This window comes from Panthera pardus, unplaced genomic scaffold, assembly GCF_024362965.1.
Source record: "Panthera pardus isolate Hobbes unplaced genomic scaffold, ASM2436296v1 HiC_scaffold_2, whole genome shotgun sequence".
NCBI classification, from domain to species: Eukaryota; Metazoa; Chordata; class Mammalia; order Carnivora; family Felidae; genus Panthera; species Panthera pardus.
This window is the reverse complement of record NW_026526765.1, coordinates 87,091,976-87,117,475: the sequence shown is the minus strand read 5'-3', so window position 1 is coordinate 87,117,475 and position 25,500 is coordinate 87,091,976. Positions and strand designations below refer to the sequence as shown.

The window sequence follows — 25,500 nt, the reverse complement described above, 5'->3', positions numbered from 1 at the left end:
CAGAAGTACCCAGGAGTTTTTTTTAATCTAAGGAATGTTTTTTAGGGGAGATGAACAAAACCAGGAGCTATTTGACATTAGGTGTTCAGACTGCCAGTTTATGGTAAACAAAGAAAGTTTAGTGTTTTTTTTTAATTCATAATATCATGATTACAGAGCATCACTGCAAAGAGGGTTAGGCTTCAGAAGATAACCAGACAAACCAGTTCTTAAGAGGGTGGCTGATTGGCTGCTTTGCTAAAGATAAATTTTTCCTCTTCCAAATATTCTGAAAAAAAAAGTAGACTAATAGCGAGAAGTGTAGTGATTTGCACATTATCCAAGCCATTGAGTTATTCCTGCCTGTCCTCATTCTGGTTCTTGATTTGCAGGCCAGCTATGCTCTGCAGCTGGAGCAAATTATATCAGAGAAGTGCTGATGTGACCACAAGTTGACAAAAGGACATGATTTCTAGTAGCAAAAAAGCAACTAGATTTTATGAAATTGTATCTAATAATGTTGTTTAACTCATGGATCCTGCATCTGACGCCTGCTTTTTATCCAGTCCTTTCAGCGGCCCTTTGTTAACAGTCACTCAGAAGAGGAAATAAAATGTAGCCATTGAAATAAAAATTGCTCTACTCTTTTTAATAGCTCAGCTGCAGGCTCTATTGTTTTATTTAATGGATTGTGTAACTGAAGTCTCTCCTCCTGATGATTCCCATTTGGCTTCTGAGTCCCCAAACTCTGTCAGAATCTTGGGGGTTCCAGAAAGGAGGGGAGTCTGGTGCTTTGCTTTTGCAGAATACAAGTGGAAAGTAAAAGTACTAAGATTCTTTAAAATGTAATTCCCACCATGGACTCTACAGTACTATGTGTAAGAAACAGTGCTTTCTCCTCAAAAGTGAGCAAGATTAGACTGTCCTTAGATTCAAAAATTCTAATTTGCAACATAGAAGTGTGCTTGGCTTAAATATACAGAGGCAAGGAGGGTTGAAGGCAGTAGCAAAGGGATAAAAAGGAAATAGGAGGACTAGAATAAATCATTGTCTTCCCTCTTGTAAAAATCACTGTTGTCCTCTGATCGAGAGATGTGTTCTCTGCCCTGGATTCCCTACAGTGCGTCCCTCTGTCCTGCCTGATTATCCATAGCCAGGGTGGAAAGCATACCTACAAGTCATGTGACTTACTGTCACTCTAAAGAGTATCACATGAATATTCTAAATTTTAAAATGATTTTTGCTTCTTCAAAGCTGTTAAAATGTGTCTGGATTCTGCTGAAAGGATTATAGGTGATTTAACAATGGATATTTTGCTTTTACCTCTTCAAGATAAATCGCATTATGGGTATATTCCAGAGATGAAAGTTAAAGAAAAGGGCCTCCTACATAAGAGTAGCAAGAGAAAGGCTTGGACCCTCTGTTCCATACTACTTATAAGTATCTTAAACATGAATGAATTGCAAACTATTTACCTAAGATAAACTGGTATGCTATGGTTCTTAGAGAATTCTGCAAAAAGCTTCTACCATTTATTTTTGCCCTGCTTTGACATGTTCCTTCAAAGCAAGTTCATTGTTTTAGGAAGTGGAGGAGAAAGATTTGTTAAATCATGAAGTGCTAAGAAGCCTTTCAGCTGAGGAAGATACACAATGTACAAAGCAGTTAAAACAAATCATACAGTATAACCTGTTAAGGATGTAATTGAGATACATGTAATCATTAACCTTGGAACATACTGGGAATCCGTTAATGAATCAAATCAATACCCTCTCCACTGATCCATAATAATTTGAAAGAAATGAAAAATTTAACAGTTACTGTATGTGAGGTTATCGTGGGCTGCAATTAGCTAGCCTCCAGGAGATTATGTTACCTAGTTACCAGAAGGTAAGTATAATTTCCGTAGATGTTCTGGAAAGATTGTCATAAAGACAGGTGTCAGACGTAGAAATGGGTCAGGAAAAGATATTTGGTGCGGCCAAAACCTGGGTCATCTTCCTGTTATTTCATTCCATACATCCCTCTTAGGACATTTCATACTCCCAGTTAATATGGATATATTGTTTTGAAAAGACATTACAATTGAATTTTGTCAGAAAAAAAAAAGTGATTATATCTTTTTATATCTTACTGCACATCTAGATTTCACATGAGATGGCAAAGAGGTCACGGCAGAAACTCTACATTTGGTAACAGAATAACACATGAGCTTTCTGCTGCAGGCAAGATACTTGTGTATGAAAATATTTCATGTTTGTACAATTCTCTCATCTTAACATTCCGGCATGGTCATTATTGCCAGTGTAATTTTATAGAAGAATAATAGAAAGAAATGAATGTCTTTTCTCTTTTGAACCCCCACATTTTAACACCCCCATTTTATAAGTAGTATGTGGCACCCTACAAAATAGTGTGGAAAGAACAAAATGATCCAAGGGCCCATGGCTTTTACATACATTGCTTTTATGTAAATCTTAGAAGAAACAATCTTGTATGCGAAGTTCCATAGGAAAATCTCAATTTGGGGGAGATATAAAAAGAGATTGCCATTCTCTAGGGACTCAGTAAATAAAACGGAGAACAGAATTTTAAAAAATGCATGTAAAATATATGCGTATGGAAATGTTAAGAGCCTTATTTTATAATGCCAAGGAGGGCACAAGATAAAAACTGTTGTCATTTGTTTCCAGGGAAAGCAGTCGGTGAGACCCAGGCACAGTAGGATAGTTAGTTAGCTACCACATGTAAAGCTGAGAGCAGATGGTGCCGTTGATATAGAGCGCAGGAATGTGCGTGTTTATGCGGGTGCGTTTCTGTGCGTGTGCGTGTGGAAACCAGCAAGGAGTTTGACACTGATGTACTCCATCAAGTCCAGTTATAAAGAACAAGTAGATAGAACAACATTCTGTGCATCTGGCAGCCTAACTAGCTCTGTCAATCTGTGGATACTGCTGACATTGTACTATAAGCTTCGATTCCATCTGTGTTGTTTATTTTGAGCTGGATTTACTGCACACTATGTGAATTGATGATGGCTAGAAGGTCCAAAAGATTCTGAGTCTGTTTAAAGTTCCAAGGTGTCAAATTACACAGGCTTGTGTCACGAACATTATGAAAGGGTAAGTGGAGAGGCAAACTGATTTCAGTATTTGTTAGACGTCCAAGAAAAATTGCCGAAAATATAGATGAAGAAGGTTTATGAAAACATCTAAAGAGTACATATGAACTCCTGCAATCAAATGTTTCTTTTTCAAGTTGTATTGTGTCATTTTAAAAAATTCAAAATATGTACAAACAAATAGACAAGTCAAATCAGCTCTCCACTCTGAGGTTGTGACATGCATATTATTCAAAACTTCCCAATCAGTACTGTATTAAATTGCCAGAAGAAAGGGATGGACTTAATGGGTTAAGGTAGCACCTGCCTTCTTTCCGAACGGCTAGAAGTGAGGAACAAGTGTATTTCTATACATTTGCTGTTAAGTTATTCTGTGACATTCTTTACTTGCTTCAGTTTTTTTCTGCATAATAAGATATTTATAAATCTACTATACAGTTATGAAACAGGCTTTGTTATCTTCACTAAGAAATCATTAAAGATTTGAGAACACAGTTTTTTAATGAAAATGATATACAGCATCGTTTGATATATGTCATCTATATCAAGGCTTTTGTTTATTTTCATTTTCAACATAATGTTCAGCTGAATGCTATGTCTGTACAATGCCAGAACACTCCCATGAACATGAAGAAAAGAGATTTAATGATTCAGGTGTTATATAAGCATCTGCATATCTTCTGTCATTCAGTTCTTATGGCTGTTCTTGTCTGGTTATGCGGTGAGTAGCCCAGATTAGAATTTTACTGAACCACAAATGATACAGACTAGACTATATGCAGTTTGGCCTGTAGTCATTGAATGAAAAAAGCATTCTGCTTATGGTATACAAATTTCAATTCATGCTTTCAATCCCCATTCAGTTAGTGGTTAGTTATGGTTTCACTGTGTCATTGAATACAATTATATTGATATGTAACTCTGTCTTTAAAGGAAAAACACTAATCATCCTGCCTCATTTGTATCAGAGCTAGGACATCAAACAGAATCTGAAAGTGGTTCATTTGCTTGGTAATGTTTAATATTCATTGTTTATAAGTATTCATATTTGTAATACATAAGGTAAAATATATGATTTATTTACTACATGGTCTCTATCCTTGAGAAACTAACTAGTTGATGAGTTAAGACATTCTTACAAAAATTTCAAATAGCAAAAAATATATTAAATATCTGCACTGGGTGGCACAAAGTAGACTAAAATTCAGTTGAAAAACTTCATTGCAGTCTTCTATCTGCTAGATAGTAGACTGGAAGCTTCCTTTCCATTAGGTATCTCACCTAACTCCTGAACCCTAGGAGATGTCCTCTGACTTTCCAGAGGGTACAGGGGCTGGGAAAATGGATGTAAGTTATCTGGGTCACATAGCCACTAAGTGACTGAATAAGGCTTTACTTCAGTTTACCTCCATAAACATATATGGAACATCTGTGTTGTATCAGGCATAGTATTTGGCACTGGAATAAATAAAATTGAAAACCAGTTTGAGGAAGTGTGCAGGCTTATCAGGAATCAGATATAAAAATTTAATGTGAGTATAATGTAGTAAGTGCTGAAATAGATGTATGCACATGGAATGATGAGAACAGAGAAGGTACCTAACTCAGAAAGCTGATGAAGCTAGACAGAGAGGAAAAGGTGACAGGCTTCTCAGACAGGCACAGGCATGAACAAAGGTATACTGGTCTGAACAAAAGGGATAGTGGGAAATGCACCTTTTGGAGCACATCCTGATAACTCATTTAGGCTGCCCAGGGAAACACATTGAACATCACACATTCATAATACCAAGTAATCCCAGTGGGCTGAGGTAATGAGAAAAGGCTTGAATGATGTTGCCCTTGACTCGTGAAGTTTGGACAGATTTTGAATAGCAAGATAAGGAAATAATTGGATATTGTAGGTGAAGGCAAAAGACACCAACAAATACTTGGAGATAAAGATGTGTAAAACCAATATGGCAGATTAAGGGATGCACAAGCAAATAAGGTAGAATTGTTCATTTTCCATTTTTGACTATCAGTTGCTGTGTACAGACTTGAAACTTGTTGTCCCTAGAACTACTACATCTCTAAAATTTTAAATTTCTCTCTCTAGTGACAGTTTCTTAGCCTTCTAGGTTTCATTCAGTCACCCCCATTATCCAAACTGATCAAGACCTTTAATCTGTTAGTTCTGAAAATTGTGCATCTCCATTAGCCCTGATCTATCTAATTTCTGACTGACTTTGACTCCCTGGTCCTCACTTCCATCTCTTTTTGCACCTCAAATTCCTTCCCACATGTTCCTTCCGTATCATAACCTTCGCGGAAAAACCACAAGACTGGATCAATTCTTCCTTGTGCCCTAGCTCTCTTTCCTGTTATTCAAGAAACAGTTATTGTCTCTATTCTCCTTTATGCTGGCTACCTTTTCATCTTCATCTTCCTATCTCTTCACAAGGAAAACAGAAGCCATAATCCAAGTAGTACAAATAAATGTAACATGAGCACCCACTGCTTCTAACTCTTTCATACCAAGTGTAGAAGTGTTACTCATTGTGCATGAGGCCAATCCTTTCATCAGTGCTCTGGATTCTCCCTCCCTCCCCCGTGCTCACCCATCTTGGGTTTTCAAGGGTCATAATACCTTGAAAATCCTGTCTTTCTTCTCTATTTCAGATTCTTATATTTTTTAACTGGATCTTTCTCAAATAATATTGTTTCAATATTATTAACTTTCCAATTTTAAAAATAAGCCACACCCTCATCCTCAAGTCACCGTTTAAATTCTTTCCTATCTCTTCCTTCTATAGGCAAACTTTTTGAAAAAGTGGCTTAGAGTCACTGTTTTACTCTTCCCTGACTTTCTAAGCATTCCTCAATCCACTGCAGTCTGGAAACCACCCCAAAGAATTTCCTGAAACTGTTCTTGTTAAAGTCATGAATGAATGTCTCATTTCTAAATCTACTCTTACCTTATTTTACTTGTAAAACTTGATATTTCTAATTCCTCTCTTTGAAAACAATTTTCTTGGTTCAATAATACCACATTCTGTCATTGTCTTTGTAGACTCCTCTCTCACTGCCATTTCCCTACATATTAAGGTCTGCAGGGCTATCTCTTATGCCCTTGTCTCTTATCATTCTATACCTTCTACTGAGGGATATAATTTGTAGGTTCAACTGCTATCTATTTGCTTGTAGCTTCACTTACCACCTCCACGTGGAAGAATCTAATCCAAGGGATAAATCTTCAACTGCTGTCTTTCTAATGAACATCAGTCGATACTGTTTTTTTAACTAACTACTCGTCTTCTTTGTTTGAATGTCCCACAACTATCTGAAAGTGCACGTCCAAAACTGAATGGACATCTTCTTCCCTCCTACTTCCACCCAAATTTCACAAATATTTCTCAAAAACCATGAACTTTTTTTTTATTTTCAGAACACAATTTTCCCATTCAGGCTAAGGTAAACTAAGTGACCCAGTCACTTAAGATATTTACTATTGAGTATGAAAGTTATAATTCAGGTAGGTATAGGAAACAATTAAAATTAAATGGAGCCAACAATATACTTCTTTAAATTGCAACAGCTGAAAGCACAACAGCTAAAATACTAAATTTCAAAAGCCCAAGTGATAAGAAATAAGTATTTTAAGCAAGTTAAAGACAGAAAGCATTTCAGTTTTATGTTTATATTCTTAGCTCTAAGCACGGTGAACCACAAAATAGTTGATCAATTTACTTAATAAATTAATAGGTTTGTTTTTCTATCTTGCAGAAAAGTAAGAAGCAGTACAGGATTGTCACCAAATCATTCTCACACTGTTATGACTCTTCTCTAATTTATTCCATATACTGAATGGCTGGTAAAATAAGGATGTCAAAGTTGTTCCTATTTATGTCTGATAGAATTACAGATTTCCTTAGAAGATGACAGTAATAAAGGAATATCAGGCATTAAAATGACTAGCCAAATTAACTTTGTATAAAAACAAACCTCTATTCTACAGCTTTCGTTTGCAAAACTGACCACTATCCATAGGGAAACTTTTTTTTTTTTTTACTATCTCAACCCAGCCTCTCACATCAATGGAAAACTAGCATTCTATACATCTGCTAATAAAAAAAGCAGGCTCTCCTTTAGCCAAAACAAACTTTATATTTTTATTCCTCAATAAAGTAATTTCCTCCCTGAGCAGTAAGCATGGACTAAATGTTGGTAGAAATTGCTAAGTTCAGTTCAACTTTAAGTAATGCTGTAAACTTAGAGCAAAAAGAAATTAAAATTTACTTCAGTCTCATCCAACCTTTATTGTGAAATGTGCAAATATAAAGGATAGTATAGAAAATTGAAGTGCATAATTTAATGAATTATAATAAACTAATTATTAAACTAACTAATTATAACAAACTACTCTGTAAGCACCACCAGGTTACAAAATAGAAGTTTGCCAACAGCCTACCCAATTACAACACCTTCCCTCCCACTCTGTCTGGGTGCTCATGGTAACACTTTCTTTACCTTTTTTTTTATAGTTTTACCACCTAAAAATGTATCACTAAATAATTTAATTCAGTTTTGCCTGTTGTGAACTTTATATAAATGGAATCATAAATATATATTTATTGGGTGTGACTTCTTTCATTCAGTGTTAGGCTTTTAAGATTTCTTTGTTGTTAAGTATATCTTTCATTCATTTTAATTGCTGTTAATAATCCAATGTATGAATATACTTTTATTTTTCTATTCTATTGATGATGCACATTTTGAGTATTTACAGTTTTGGCTATTATAAATAAAGATGCTATAGCATTTGTGCATAGATATCCTAATATAGCTAATCATGCCTTTTCTATGGTATATAATTAGAAGTGAATTGGTGGGTCTGAAAAAATATATATCCTTAACTTCACTAAGAAGAAAAACAATGAAAATAAAAAATAAATTTACCAATTGGTCATACCAGTTTAACTGGCTCTACTTAAAAAAATAATTTCTTGAATTCTAAAGGTAAATTCCATCTAGTATTACATATTTCATATGGAAAGAAATGTTTAGTCTGACAAAAATTTCAAAAATAAAAGGCAAATGAAGTATTAATGCCTAAAGGAGACTCACAAATATTTTTACTTTTTTCTGATGAAAATACATGTTTTTCTATAAAAGTGGCAAGAATGTACTAACCACATTTATCTGAATTGTTAGTCAAGCAACAGTGTAACAGAAATAGAATATAATGCTTAGAATTTCATTTTATGAAATTCATTCTCTTAAAATATTGCAAATATTGTCCAACATGCAATTAAACAACCACTGTATGGGCTTATACATCATTTGGGCTCTTAATATGTAGCTTACACTTTTATATTTATAAAATCTCAAGCAGGGGAAGCAGCTTTACACTAAAAACAGTAAATAAAAATGGTGTTTTCCTTGACCTGGGAACTAGTGAATGGTTCTCCTGAATTTAAAAAAAAAGAAATATTTTAATTGCTATATTTGATTATAATGCTTTACCACTTTGGCAGAATGCCTGAGGACAGATTACTAATAACTACATAAAAATATGGTTATTTTTAAACAAAAGAAAGTAAAAGGTTGTATTAAAAGTTAACGTGATCAAAAAAAAAGAAAGAAAAAAAGAAGAAAAAAATTCCCATGCTTTGATTTATCACAAAACAAAATCCCTTTTCTTAATTTACATCAAAGCTTTTGGAACTAGTATATGAGAAATTTTTTAGAAAATATATGTCAAGGTCCTAAAGATGTCAATGGGAGAAGGTAGATTTAGTCTCTGCTGTCACACAGCCTGGGGTCTAAAGGGAAATGCAGAAGAGGAAAGAAACTGAGATGTTATGACAGAATAAAAAGGCACATTAAAAAGGGCACTTGATCAAGGAAGACCTGAAGGATTAAAAAAGGCATGATGGTGAAGGAAGCACAAGATGTGTTCCAGGAAGAGGAACAAAGGCCCCAAAACAGAAAAGGAACTATAGGAGGATCAGAAATTAGTATAAGCAACTTTGAACTCAGCTAGATATAAGTTGAAATCTCAATTCCTCCAATTAATAGTAACTTTGGTTAAGTCACTTGCCATTTCTATTTCTCCCTGTAAAATGGGGATAATAATATTTTTGTAAGAATCAGCTAAGATAATGTTTATAGAGCAAAAAATTGCTCCACAAAGGCAGATAGTAATTTCTGTAGCAGAATCAGATATTTTGGAGTTGGGTGGCCATTCATGTGAGGCAGGAATATGGAGATATAAGCAGTTTAAGTCATCAAGAGCATATGGCCATACTAAATAATCCAGTCCTTAATGCTAAGAACAAGAGGGAGTGACACCAACGTATGTGTGTTTCAGAAAATAGACTCAGGCTGTAGGAGAAATTATTGGAAGGGAAAAAAGGCAGAAAAACAAGTGGGGACCTAAATGAGATTTGTGGCAGCATAGATGGTGAGAATTGAATGTATTTAAAAGATACTGAAATGCAGGACATCCATTTCTGGCAGTATGACAGATGATGGCTAAAACTCTTAATCAACATACCTCAATAATTGTATATGTGTTTCTGTAGGTATACAGTGTGTGTGTGTGTGTATGTATATATTTTTCTTTAATATTTATTAAATTAGTTTTCCAGTAGGAAAGGAAAATGCAAATGCTCTGGGATCAGAAATGAAGTATGGACATGAATCCATTGAAGTTAGTAAGCAGTGAAGGTTAAATGCTGCCCCGGGTGTGTCTACTGATCTTGAGTAACCTAGAGCTTAGATTTTAATTGCTGACACATGTGGGAGACAAAAGACAAAGCCTTGCTCTATATATCCACCCCTCACCAACCTCCACGTGGAACTTGGATTCATAAAGAGCTACTTCAAGAAAAAGGATAATCTAGAAAAAATACTGTGCAATATTATTATCATAGATGGATTTTTAAGGCAAAAATCCCATTGCTAGAAATGAAAAAGGTAATAATATAATAATAAATTCTTCAATTCATCAGGAAGATGCAATAATTTTAAACTCCTAAATAATAATATAGCTTCAAAATACATGAAGTGAAAATTTGACATCAAAATGAGATATTTCAACACTGTTTACAACTATTATACCAAGATGAAATAATCAGTAATGGTATAAAAGCTTTTAACAACACTATTAAACTAGGTTTTGTTTAACAAATAACACGTATGTGTAAAACAAATGTTAAGAACTGTGTACCCAACTTCTGTGATAAACTTACCATTTAAAGAATACATTGAACATGTTGCTTCATAAAGTCTTGAAAAATGCAGAGTCAATATACACTGATAAAAACTGCTTAATTCTAAATTATTTCATGTCTAAATTGCTAAAATTTAGTACATTTGTAAATCAAACACAAAAATATGTTAAAAATTTTTAAATCATACATTGCATAAACAACTCATGGGTCAAAGCAAATTTTTTAACAGAAATTAGAAAATATTTAGACCTAATTAGTATTATTACTAATATTGCAAATCTTATGGGATGCAACCAAAAAAACTGTCAAAAGGAAATCTATAGCCTTTTATATTGATCTCAGAATTTAAAACTTTGAAAATTAATTACTTATTCAACTTAAGTTAGAAAATGCTTAAAAAACTGAAAAGTACAAAAAGGAAGTATCAGAAATTAATGAAATATAAATTAAGTGACTGTATTAACAAACCTGTAAGTTAAACTGTAAGAAAAAAGATAAGATAGAGGTAAATTATCACTACTTCCTCTTACCTTATCTTAGATGTCCTGAAGCTGTCTGTAAAGCAAGAAAAATAAATAAGTCTTAGGTATTAGAAAGGAAGAAACAAAACTGTCATAAATAGCAAATGACATGATTATCCACATGAAAAGCTCAAAAGGCCAATTATTAGAATTAAAGAGTTTAGCAACTTATTATATATAAGTATTCCATGTTCAGTATGGAGATTCAATAATGTGAAATTGTCCATTCTATACAAACATATTTATACTTACAACACAAATTTAATGAAAACTCAACATGATTTTTGATAGGGTATGACAATTAAAAAAAAAATATATATATATACACACACACACACACACACACACATTTACATATACATACATACAGGAAACAGAAAAAAAAAGGACATTCTTGAAGCAAAGCAAGAATGGTGGACTTGCTCTATTTGGATATCCAGACTTACACTAAAGCCACAGATTTCATGGTATGATTTTGGCGCAAGCTTAGAAAATATACCAGCAAAAGACAGCCAAGGAGTAGACCCACCAATGTATTATAAAAACATGACTCAAAATGGGGAAACTGACACATTGTGCAATCAATGATAACTGAATAATCAGTTTCTAATTGTAAAAAAAAAAAAATTGCCTCTTACATCACACCATACACAAAATTCAATCCCAGATGGGCTAAAATCTTAAACGTTGAAGAAATATTTTAAAATTTTACAACAAATTATAGGATATCTCTGATTTTGGGGGTGTAAGTTAATTTCTTAAATGAGACACAAAATCACTTAATATAAAAAAAATAAGGACAACCTAATTTACATTAAAATTAACAACTGATCAAAAGAAAGAACTCTTCTGTTGATTACAAATATGTAAGAAAGAGCCACTATTTGGTGGAATAAGATTTGCACATTCATAACTGGAAAATAATGTTAATCCACATATATATGGGACTTCACTATAACATTCACTAAGAAATGGCAAACAACCTAATGACAAAATGGACAGAGACACCTGGGTAGTTCAGTCGGTAAAGTGTCCTACTCTTGATTTTGGCTCTGGTCATGATCTCACAGTTTATGAGATTGAGCCTTACATCAGATGCTTGGGATTCTCTCTCCCTCTTTCTCTGGCCCTCCCCCGCTTGCTCGCTCTCTCTCACTCAAAATAAATAAACTTAAAAAAAGAAAGAAAAATGGACAAAAATATGTACACATTTATTTCACAGAAAACAAATTGCCAACAATAAATAAAAATATATCCACCTACACTAAATTTCAGAGAAATTAAAATTAAACCACAGCACACCTACCATATTAATAAAAGTAAATGTCTTGAAAAAGCAAATGTTGGTCAGGATACATACAATAAGAACTCTAAACACTGCAAGCAGGAGTTTAAATTTTTAATCTATACCCTGGAAAATAACTTAGCATTAACTTGTAAAGTTGGAAATATGCATGTACTACAATCCATAAATTAAGACACTTGTTCATGTCATGTGAATGGAGAGTATGTACAATTTCATAGGAGCATTATAATAAAGGACAAATTAAAACACAAATGACCACTATTAAGCTGTTATATATTTATAAAATGTTATACTGTTATACTTCACAAATTTCAAGTTAACTACTTCTACACGCGATAAGATGGACAAATCTCAAGTCATAGTGTTAAGTGAAAAAAGCAAGTTGTTGAAAGCATACATTAGAAGACCATTTTTATAGAATTCAAAACCAGGCATTGTTAAACATGTTGTTGGGGGATACATAGAAGAAGACAATGATGAACACAGCCTTTAGAATAGTAACTAACTCTGGGGGAGAACTAGGATGCTCTACAGACAAACACAAAGTGAAATTCAACACAAACTAACAGTGACTTTATTATTTAATTTGAGTGATGGGTTTATGGGTTTAATTTTATGATTCTACTTTATATATCTGTGCTGAAAATATGCAACATTCATCATTAACATTTTAAATGAAGCTCAGGTTGAAATGCCAGTATTTGTTAATTTGAAAACGGTAAGGAAGAGAAAAGAGCAAAGGAGTCCCATGCTGGTGAAGTGAGCCACTGAGTGGATGGTATTGTTTTTTAGTGAGAGGAAGAGGATCAGAACTGGGAGGTGTGAGTGAGAGAGGGGAAAGAATGTGATGAATTACGTTTTGGACTATTTAGATTCAGCTACCTGAAGTACATCTTAGTAAAATGTTGGAGGTCAATTTTGATGTAGGACTTCATATGGAAAGAGAAGTCTGGGCTTTACATAGATGGTTTTAGGAATCACTGGCATAATAGATTGGCTCTGAGGTCACAGAAATGAATGAAATTACCTGGGGGGTGAGGATGGAAGTTAAGTAGTAGAGGAATAGAGAAGAGGGCTGGTATGTATCTTTATAGATGTCACAAGTTGGAAATACCAGGAAGTTTAGGAAGTAAAGGATTAATAAATATAAGCCCATGAACTGAAATTGATGTATGATTAATTATGCCAATTCTTCTGTGAGTTCCAGAATACATAGGCGACTGGTGCAGAGAAATGTACTGCACAGGAATCTTTACAATTCCTGGTTTTAGACTGGCTGCAGCAAAACCCCAAATAAAGCTCTTGCTCCTTGATGTGGCCTGTTAGCAAAAGATCAGCTCTCATTTTTTTTTTTAACACCAGAGCCTAGAGAATTCCAAAATGTTCCACTCTCACTCTTCTGTCTGCCTAAATGAAGCAAACTGTGACAGTGTGAGGCATTTATGGAGAGGCCCAGGTAGGAAGAAGTTGAGAGAGCCTACAGGACCTACAGGCCTTGGTCATATAGCCACAATAAAATGAATTCTGTCTAAACTTGAATGAGCTTGGAAGTAGATTCATCCCAAGACGACCTTCCAGATGAGAACCCAGCCCTGCTGACATCTGAAGTGAAGTCCAATGGGAGCCAGAGAAGAAAAGCAAACTAATCCATGCCCAAAATCCTGTCCCACAGAAACTGTGGGATGATAAATATGTACTGTTTAAGGTGCTAAGTTTGTAGTAATTTGTTATACATCAACAGAAAACAAATATAAGGGTGCCTGGGTGGCTCAGTTAATTGAGCATACAACTCTTGATTTCAGCTCAGGTCATGATCTCACAGTTCATGGAAAGAGTCTGCATCAGTGCTATCTGCAATGACAGCAAGAGGCCTGCTTGGGATTCTCTCTCCCTCTCTCTCTGCCCCTCCCCTGCTCATGCTGTGTGTATATGTCTCTCTCTCTCTCTCAAATAAATAAATAAACATTTAAAAAAGCATTCATACTATTGTGTGTGTGTATTGTATATATTCATCAAGGCCTCTGGGCACAGTGGGGAAAAGGAAAAGAAAAAGAAAAAGATGGCAGGTATATTTCTGTAGGAAGATTTTTTTTTTCCTGAAAGCTTAATGGTTAGGAAGAACCATGTTTCTCATCAAAGATTGTATATATTAAAGTAGGAAGTCCCCATTCAGATAAGGTGAATGAGTCAGAAACATCCATTTCTGAATGAGCAAAGGAAGAGTGCTGGAACTTTACTTACAGATTGTACTACTTATTCTCTGAGCTTTCCATTTGATCCTTTTGAGTCTGTGCTCCTAACTTATGTGTCTCTCTTCTAAGACAGGCATTCATAGCTTGTAAGAGGCAATAGCTAATGGCAGTGCTCTCCTGGTTTAAGCCCAACTTACAGTGAGTAACATTTCTCCCTAGTTTAAAATGCTACAAAGCCTAAATTGGGCTGGTTAGGTAAACAAAAATAGCTGTTTTTCTATGCCTCTGACATCAATGACTGATGATTACTTTTACAAATTGTTTCAAATGCATAACCAAATAATAAAACCCTGGAAAGCTTGGGAAACAAACAAAAGTTATATTAGGAATTCTTTAATACTAAATGGTATTTAATATTAATAATAAGGAACTATTCATATCAGGCACAAAAGAATATAAACCTGGACCTCACAAAATCTTAGTAAAAAGAAATTCTCAATGAAATATTGGGCATCTTAAATACCTTTCTTTTTCATGTATCTTTCATTGATGATACAAAGAACTCATTAAAGGTCAGCCATTCTTTTTGAGGTCTCCATAGTAACTGTGATCTTAGCCACATCTTTGATTTAGAACATCAAAATGTCAGAATTGATATCAAACTCATGAACACCAGATCAGGGCATTTGGTACCATATTTGATGCAATATCAAAAGCACTTACTTGTTTGTACTTGTGTGTTCATACTGTTCCTAGCTTTCTTTTTATGTCTTCTCTTATAAGGGACATAACTTGAAAATCTTAACATATTGCCAATGGAGAACTTATCAATAGGCTGAAATATACCAGAACAGCTGAAGAAGGAACAGATAAACTCAAGAGGAAGCCTCCAAAGCTGATTTTTACAAGGCAGGAGCAGCTTATTGGTTGAACCATTACATGAGAATCCTAAAAATTAGGAGTGTGCGATGTGATCCTGGAAAGACATTTTAGTAATAGAGGTTAAGATAGATGAATATTACAAAGATAAGAGAATGACAATATTCATTGGAAAAATAGAAGAACAACCAGAGGAATAAATGCACAAGGATTATATTAGTAAATGAAGATGGGAGCTGCCCTAAGAGCATAACAGGTGGGAGAAACATCAGACCTTGAAGGGAGCAGAATCCCTTTGAACTACTTATAGTTGGTGACCTCAAAGGCTAGTAAAGTCAGGAGACAGCCTCAGCTTTAACACAGCTGCTCTCTGGCATTATTAATGGCATGAGAATGGATCTGGGAATTGGTAAAATAGTAACAGCTAAACCAACAGTTAAAAAATAGAAGTCTGCAAGTCATGAAGCCTATCCATCAATTATGTAAGAAAGGTACCTTCTTATTAGGAATGAAGACAAGGCAAAAATCCTCAGCTCATATTAATCTCGACGACTCTGTCTTCTTTTTTTTTTTTTTAACGTTTACTTATTTTTGAGACAGAGAGAGACAGAGCATGAACAGGGGAGGGGCAGAGAGAGAGGGAGACACAGAATCTGAAACAGGCTCCAGGCCCTGAGCTGTCAGCACAGAGCGCGACGTGGGGCTCAAACTCACGGAGTGTGAGATCGTGACCTGAGCCAAAGTCAGCCGCTTAACTGACTGAGCCACCCAGGCGCCCCATCAATGACTGTCTTTAACTCTAGTTCATTTTGATGTAAACCCAGCCTAGAGTGAGTTTCCAGCTTATGCTGAGAATCCATGTTGGGATTCAGTTCAGTTCTCCCTAAACCTTACCGCTCAGCTGCATAAGGGGACCGACCACTCTGAGTAGATGAGAAAAAAAAAAAAAGGTAGGATGAGGTTTACAATGATCCAAGCACTGAAAACAACTCTTTCCACTTGTCTGTTATGTATCATCATACCATTTGCCCTAAGGAAAAAAAAGAGAGAAGAGTATGCTGCTTTTTCAGTGATTAAGCTCAACCTGCTAAGTAGCTGTCATAAAAAATAAAAATAAAAATAAATTAAAAAAAAGCTATTTCAGGGCTCAGGAAAATTATTATTCTGGGGACCAGTGCATCTCAAACCTTAGTATACATAACGATCACCTAGGGACCTTGTTAGAACAAGGATCTGGCCCCTATGCTCAGAGGGTCTCTTGGCAGAGATTTTCAGTGATGGTTTTTTCCCTATCCAGTCCACACCAAATCCTTACTATGAGGCTTGGGTAGACAAAGTTATCTGTAGGAAATTCTGGATCTCTCTCTTTTTTCAAACATATCTCAGTAGATGCTAAAAAGGCAATATTATTATGAATCAGTACATTGGCCTTATTAACATGTTTATTTAAATTAAAAACTTTCATACAACTGCTTTAGCATCTTACTAAAAGATGCTAAATATTATAAAACTTTTCTAAGATTGTTTGGCTTCATGTTTTTAGTGGGATAATTTAAGCTGGTTTCTTCCAAAATTTCCCCACATTTCGGAGGGGAAAGAGGTGTCAATACTTATTGGGTATCTACCCCATGCCAGGCATAGCACTAGTCACTTATTTAAAGGATTTTATTTAAATGATTTATTTACTGAATCCCCACAATAGCCCTCATGAAATAGGACTATTCTCGTCCTCATTTTATAAATGATATAACTAAGATACAGAGAGACTGTAAAACTACATTGCTAAAAAGCAAATAAGCTGAGATTTGAATCTTATTTCTATTTTGGCACATAATTTGTCTCACTTTCTGAAATGCTTTAAACTGCAAATTACCCAGTGGTCATTATGCTTACACTTCCAACATCTTTTCTACCTTAAAAGGTAGGAAATCCCCCAATTTATATTAAATAATTATTTTATCTGTTCCCAGACTCAGAGCTGGGAGAAGACAGTATTGCTTTTCTTGTTCTTTTTCTTTTATTGTTCACTGACAATCTAGACAAATTAAAGTACACATGAAAATTTCTGTTCCCCACAAAAGCGGGTCAACAGTTCATTTGTTCCAAGCTTAATAACTGTTATCACCACACTCCTTAATCTATTTAAAATATCCTCTAGGAACAATGAATGAGAAAACTTTCTAAGACACCATTTCATATGTTAAAGCCAAATTTCTGCTATTTAGGAATAAAGTTGCTTTCAAATGGATCGTAAAAATGTGTCTTCTTTAGACATAATACATTTATTAAAGAGACTTGTGTATTTCCATTACAAAAAAGATAGAAATATTCAGCCCCATTACAAATTAACAAGACCTTCCAAGAAGATTGAGGCTATTTTCTATGGTCTCAGCTACCTCCAGTTTCTTAATCTATTCATGTATTCAACAAAACTTTTCTTACTGTGTGTTCAGCATAAAGAATACAGTTGGTAAACAAAAGTGATCAGATGTCATCTCTACTTTCATGAAACCTGAAGGTCTTTCATGAAATCTGTGATCATCACTAGATTCACCTAAATTTCTATGCAAATTGTAGTGATAGAAAAACTAAAGCAAATTTATGAAAGTTTTTAATTTCAATAGAAATGTTAATAAGGCCGAATCACTGATCCATAACAATACTACCTTTTAACATCATAAATTTATATGTTAATTGTGTGATTCAATCATAAAACTAAGATTTTCATGGCATTTTTTTCCCTTTGGGGTAGTTTCAAGTTTCACATAATTGTAGTAATATTAAATCTAGTAACATTAACAGAAGGAATGAGCTGTTAGATATTTTACATAGTACAATATCTACCTTTAATTTACTGACTAGAATTTCTTTAATTTTTTTAATGTTTATTTATTTTTGAGAGACAGAGAGAGAGACAGAGACACAGAGTACAAGTGGGGGAGGGGCAGAGAGAGAGGGAGACACAGAATCTGAAGCAAGCTCCAGACTCAGCTGTCAGCACAGAGCCCATCGTGGGGCTTGAAGCCATGAACCCTGAGATGGTGACCTGAGGTGAAGTCAGATGCTTAACCAACTAAGCCACCCAGGCGCCCCTGATTAGAAACTGAGATAAATATGATTACATTGCTTATTTTTATGTCTTTAAATATACAGATTTTTTTCACAAGAAAGAGGGTTTTTTTTTTTTTTATGTTTATCTATTTATTTGAAAGAGAGAAAGCATGATCAGGGGAGGAGCAGAGAGAGAGGGGGAAAGAATCCCAAGCAGGCTCTGCATTGTCAGTGTGGAGCTCAATCTCACAAACCCATGAGGTCATGACCTGAGCCAAAATTAAGAACCTGACGCTTAATTTACTGAGCCACTGAGGCGCCCCTACAAAAAAGAGTTTTTAATCATCTACTTCAAAGTTAACCATCTTCCTATGCAATTCTTTTGTCTCTTCCTTTCAAATACTACCCTGTTAATAATCTTTCATCCTTACAAAAAAAGTTACCATTCTGGTGATCATTAATCAGAGTGTCAACTCTCTTTGATAAAGATCTTACAAAAATACATTTGACACAGGCACCAAGAACATGCAATGAGGAAAGGAGTCTCTTCAACAAATGGTGTTGGGAAAATTGGACAGCCACATGTACAACAATGAAACTGGATCACTATCTTACACCATATACAAAAATCAACTCAAAATGGACTAAAGATGTCAATATAAAACCTGAATCCATAATACTCCTAGAAAAAAACATATAGGGTAAGCTCCTTAACGATGGTTTTGGCAATTTTTTTTTGTATTTAACCACAAAAACATAGTCAACAAAAGGAAAAAATAAAACTGTGACTATATCAAACTAAAAATCTTCTGTACAGCAAAGGACCATCAGCAAATTGGAAAGGCGACCTATTGAATGGGAAAAAATATTTGCAAATCATAAAGGGATTAATATCCAAAATATATAAAGAATTCATACAACTTAAACAGATTGTTGAAAAAAGCTCAAACAATCCAATTTGAAAATGGGAAAATGATCTGAATAGACACTTCCAAAGGGTACACAAATGGCCAACAGGTACATGAAAAGGTGTTTAACATCACTAATCATCAGGGAAATGTAAATCAAAACCACAATGAGATATCACCTCATACCTGTTAGAATGACTATTATTAAAAAAGACAAAAAAGATGTTGGAAAGGATGTATAGAAAGGGGAATCCTTTTTCAGTGTTGATGAGAATGTAACTTGGTGTAGTCACTATGGAAAATAGTATGGAGGTTCTTCAAAAAATGAAAAATGAATTCCCATTTGATCCAGCAATTCCATTTCTGGGTATTTATCTGAAGAAAATGGTATCACTAACTGAAAAAGATATTTGTACCCCCATGTTTTCTGCAGTAGTATTTATAATAGCCAAGACATGGTAACAACCTAAGTGTCCATCAACAGATGAATGGGTGAATATATTTATATAAATAAGATTCCGCCATAAAAAAGAAGGAAATCCTGCCATTTATAATAACATGAATGAATCTCAAGGGCATTATGCCATGTGAAATTGAGACAGAAAGACAGGTAGAACAGAATGGTCACCGCCACAGACAGGGGGTGAAGGGGTGGGCACAGTGTGTGAAGGTGGTCAAAGGTATAAACTTCCAGTTATAAGGTAAAGAGGTCCTGGGGATGTAATATACAGCATGGTCACTGCAGTTAATAATATACTTTAATGATGCTAGGATAGTAAATCTTAAAGATTCTCATTACAGAAAAAAAATTATAAATATGTCATGATGGATGTTAATTAAACTTATTGTGGTACTCATTTCATAATATATATTACATATAAATATATAATTGACATATACTATACAACATATATATGTTATATAATATATATTATATATTAAACTATTATATTGTACAACCAAAACTGAGATAATGTTATATATCAATTAATTTTCCCTAAAAATGCATTTAAAGCTATCTGTAGTGACTCTCTAAAACAGAGTAAAGCAAGGGCAGATAGGTTAAAAGCAGAACATTTTGTAATTGCATTAAATACTATAAATATATAAAAAATGAAATTTGATTAAGTGTCCATTAAAATACTTATTAAGATTATCGGAGCGCCTGGGTGTCTCAGTCGGTTAAGCATCTGACTTTGGCTCAGGTTATGATCTCACGTTTCATGAGTTCAAGCCCTTTATTGGTCTCTGTGCTGACAGCTCAGAGCCTGGAGCCTGCTTCGGATTCTGTCTTTCCCTCTCTCTCTGCCCCTCTCCTCCTGGTGCTCTGTCTCTCTCAAAAATGAATAAATGTTAAAAAAAATTTAAATACTTATTAAGATTATAATGGGCACATAAAAATACTTAAAACATTTTAAAAAATGAGATGAGAATCACTAATTTAAACTACCTAAAACAATGAAAAGAAACTGCAATGGAACATCAAAGTATAGAACTGACTTGAGTCTCCCTAACATTACACTGATTTCTATCATCTGGCTTAATAAAAGGAACTTTATATGCATTGAGTAATAGATGTGTCCTTGTTGTTTATTACCTGTGAAATAGAGATGCATTTTAAACTGTTCATGTTTTCACAGAGGAAAGCAAATTTCTTCTCCACTTTCCCAGAAAGGAAAAGTGTAAGAGGAATGCTTTCAATTTTTCTCCCTCCTTCCTTTTTCCTTCCTTCACTGACTGGAGTCACTTACATGAGGGATGAGTTTAAAAGAAAAGTTGAATGTACTTTTTGTACTTTTGCAGAGCCATACCCTTCTGACACATGCATTTGTTTCTACTTTCTACACTACAGTTAAGCTCTTAAGAGCAGCCTCTATCTCTCTGGGGGCATCTGTTCTTATTCATTCAAATCTGATAAATTAATTTAGCTAACTCATTTGGTCACAGATCAAAATTCATTCTCTCTGATAAACTTTATCCATAATAAAATTAACATTTTGTGCTCCATTTGTCAGTTCTCAAGGAATTACAAACTCAGAAGAAAGAGACAAATATGAATCTCATATATTGAACCTCTACCCTAAAATTCTTCTATTATTTATATATTCAATGTAGGGACATTAGGGAAGTCTATTTCTTTATAGAAGAATTCTGAATAGTTTTTAGGCAACTTCAAGCACAAAATTCATTAAATGGTGTGGGCTTATGAAGAAGATGATAGATCTATAAAAATGTGAGTTTAGTGTAAATGTCAAGAATAATAAGAATCATAGATACAAATAAGGAGAACAAGAAATGATAGTCATTTTCAACATAATTTTCAATACTAAGTTATCCAGTGTATTAAGAATTGACACATTAAGCTTATGCAGAATTGATCAAAATGTTCAAATCTGTATTACTGTAGGAGAAACACTACTAAGTTTTAAGTTAATTATTTAGTCATAACTGATTTAATTTAGTTTTTGCTTATAGTTCTTTTGGTTTAAGTGCTTCACTATGATCATCATGCTCAAAAATTTTTTTCCTTCCATGGGTTAAAAAATTCTGTGTGCCTGTGTGTGTGTGGTGTACATGTGAGCGTGTGCACACACACACACACACACACACACACACACACACACACAGACAAGAATTTACAGTTGACTCTTTAAGAGTTTTTTGTGGTGGAGAAGGTCTTTCCCTGGAAAAGCATGCTTTCTAACCTTTAAATTATTGAATGGAATATTCGTGAACTTCCTTGAGTGGCTTTAAGTTTAACTTTATACCACAGTAGAAGCAGAACTATAAGCAAAGTAATCATACCCACATAACAAACATTTCCTTCCTCATCATCCAAAAACTAGTGTTCCTCTTAGCCCTTAAGAACAAAATTTTAGTATTTCCTCATACATATTTATTCACAAGAATGTGATGGATACCTATATACAAAGTATCTATACATATATACACATGGTACTTTTTGTTCCACACTCTCATTTGCATGTACACATGTACACACTATACACACAGGGATACACTGCTCCTTTTTCTGTGGTAAGCATTAAATGCACAAACAACTATGAGGAATTTCAAACATGTTAAAATTAAAATATGTTGTCTGGAATATTTCTCTATTTGCTCGCTGGGTGACCCACGACTTCACCAACTCTGTATACTCTGAGCTCATAGATAGATGGATACATAGATAGATAATAGATATGTAGACATAGGTAGGTAGATATTGAATACTGAAATATTTGTATTGATATTTATATATTGATATTTATACTGAATATTGAGTATTTATATATTGAATATATATTTATAAATAAATGTCAATATATATTCAATATATAAATATATTGAAATATAGTCAATATTCAGATAGATATGTAGACATAGGTAGGTAGATACTGAATACTGAATATATTTCAATATATATTTCAATATATATTTTTAATATTCAGTATCTACCTACCTATGTCTACATATCTATCTGTCTACCTAACTACCTATCTATTGAACTATTTATCTTGCTGCCTGCTGGATGTCTCCAACATATCTAAAATTGAATATCTGAAGTCAACATGCCTAAAACTGAATTTGGATCTTTGCTTTCACACATGCTAACCTTATTTATGTTCCCTATCTCAGAAAGGGCATCTCCACACAAACCAGAGATCTTGCTTTCATCCTAGTTACTTTTCTCTCTGTACTTCATCCTTTGCTTCATATCTAATTAGTCATATTCTGTTTGTCAATAGATCATCAGTTCTCACCAGATTTTAACAGCAGTTTCTTGATTTATTTCCAATATGTTCTTCCTGGAACCTCTACCAATCTACCCTCCATTTTAGTGTCAAAACCATCTTTATAACATGGAAATATGATCATGTCGATCCTCACAGAGTTATGGGGATCATCCCACTTCTGACATCACTATGATATGGAAAAATAATTTAGTAACTTAAGGGCATGAACACTCTTATCTTCTTATCTAGAGCTCTTCAAATTATACCATAAAGTGATACTGTAAAAGAAGAGCAGACTGGTCAGTATGAAAGGCATTCCTCCAATGCATGTTTTGGTTTAAGGATGAAAACTAGTTGCTGCTTTTGCTGTTTAGTGGAAGGAAATAATTGAGGCCCTCTTGAGTCAGCAATTGTGCAATACTGTCCTGACTATTTCGGGCCCTGATTTCTACAACTAGATATAACGCTATAGTTTGCAAATCTTCACTTCACCAATAAAGTGCCAATCTATTTAACTTCACATAGCTGATTCATTTCAACATAATTCCTGAGCAAGGTGGCCTAGATCTCTTGCATGTAACATCCTCTCTCTTCATATCAGAGCTCAGCATGTAGGAGGCAAATGTGCTGAGGGGCAGTCCTCCAACAACCGCTCTTCCAACATGAAGCTGTTATCAGCAACAGAACCAAGCAGAGGAAGCAAGTTTTCAAGATCACACCAGCATCCTAGTCCCCAGGCAGGCCTCTGTGGTTTTAAAAACTACAAATTCTGCCAACAGCAAAGATTACATATCCTGTTTTTCTTTTTTACTATGACCTTCTAGTTTATTCCTCAAATCCAATATCTGTCAGTTCCTTATTCCCAGTGATCACCAAAGGTGAAAGTCAAACATTCTCTGCTTTACCAAATGATATGTAGATTCCCATCTAAGTCACACCCTATTCCCTTGACACACTTCAACCTCAACTGTTCCTTTACTCTCATCTTTTCCCAATCTTGTCAATTCATTTTTCTACACCATCAAACACATTCCCATATTCTTCCTTTTATAGACACTTGGCTTTACCTTTGATGTGATCATTTTCTTAATGACCCCTCACGAAACAATTCCTAGGGAGTTGCAAATCTTTTTCAAAAAATCTTTCAAATTCTATACTACTATTCTAAATCATTTCTGAGCCTCTTATTTTGTCCATCATTTGTCTTATAGTTTCAGTTGTCATCCTATTGCACTCAAGACCCAATCACATGTCATGCTATTAATAACTTGCTAGATTCCCAGATATATATTTACTTGACTATTTTAATATACAAATTTTTATTTAAAAAAAAAATTTTTTAACGTTTATTTATTTGTGAGACAGAGAGAGACAGAGCATGAACGGGGGAGGGTCAGAGAGAGGGAGACACAGAATCTGAAACAGGCTCCAGGCTCCGAGCTGTCAGCACAGAGCCCGACGCGGGGCTCGAACTCACAGACCGCGAGATCATGACCTGAGCCGAAGTCAGCCACCCAACCGACTGAGCCACCCAGGCGCCCCAATACACAAATTTTTAATGTCTATATGTGTTCCATTTTTTCTAAAATAAATTGAACTTACAGTATTATCAGGATTTTCTTTAATAACAGTGTGTGTAACAGGTAATCTACATCTTTTTTTAATCCAGTCTAATGCCTTACTTCATTTCTATCATCTCCTTACTGATAATCATGTCTAATCTCTGAGCCTACAGCTCATTCTGTCCCTATCATTCACCTTCTACTTAGGTGAGACCTGATTTAGGTAGTGATCAGTTACAAGTGGACTCAGTCGTATGTCAGGAATGAGATAAAGGCCTAAGAATTGAATTGCAGGGACAGGGCATAGATCAAAGTTTAGGTCAGGACTAGCTTGAAGCTTACGCATTTGATGGAGATCACATAAGGAGTTTATATCAGAGAGGAGCTGAGGCTCAGCAATGAAAAAATTCTGGAAGACAAATCTGAAAAAAATTATAAACTATGCAAGTTTATTGTTTGTTTCTGATCATGAAATGCCCCGAATCTTAAAATGGTCTCCTCAATCTTTTGTACTTTAGATATTTCCCATTATCTTATACCATGCTAATATTTCTACCTCCTTGGTCTTGAACATAATTCTACTGACCGTTTTCTCCAACTTGACTTTCAAGCTCCTGATCAAGACTGTCATGAATCTAAAATTGACTATGTTTATGATATACCTATCTATCCTGACCCACTTCGGCAGAACCTATAGCTCATAAAACCCGTGATTTGACTTCATATGAATCCTTCTTGTCACCCTGTCAATATCCTAGTATTTCTAATGTTTCAGTGCTTTCCAATCTCCTCAAGCCCCAAAGGCATGCTCTTCCTTCCTTTTGTACTACAATCAGAATCACCTCTTTATTGAGATCAGATCAGAACTCTGATCAGAGTTCCTTCAACTTTACTCTCTCTACTCCAGAATTTCTTTTTAACTCATCTAGATCTTCTTCTCTGTTACCTCAGGCAAGAGATAGTCTCACCCTTTCCAATATTACACTTCTACTTGCACACTTAGCACCAATTCCAGAACCTTGCTCAATTG

General features: G+C 34.6%; 1 long non-coding RNA gene across 2 annotated transcripts in view; it reads right to left on the bottom strand.

Moving 5' to 3' along the window:
* LOC109274876 (uncharacterized) overlaps positions 1–25,500 on the bottom strand; it is a 178,372-nt gene that overhangs the window by 118,388 nt on the left and 34,484 nt on the right. The window contains exons 3-4 of one of the 2 annotated variants that reach the window (XR_008423803.1): positions 24,813–24,892; positions 10,848–10,872 (exon numbers count right to left, since the gene is read on the bottom strand). This is a non-coding gene — a long non-coding RNA (uncharacterized LOC109274876). The remainder of the gene's footprint in view (positions 1–10,847; positions 10,873–24,812; positions 24,893–25,500) is intronic. The other variant, XR_008423802.1, reaches the window with a different exon arrangement.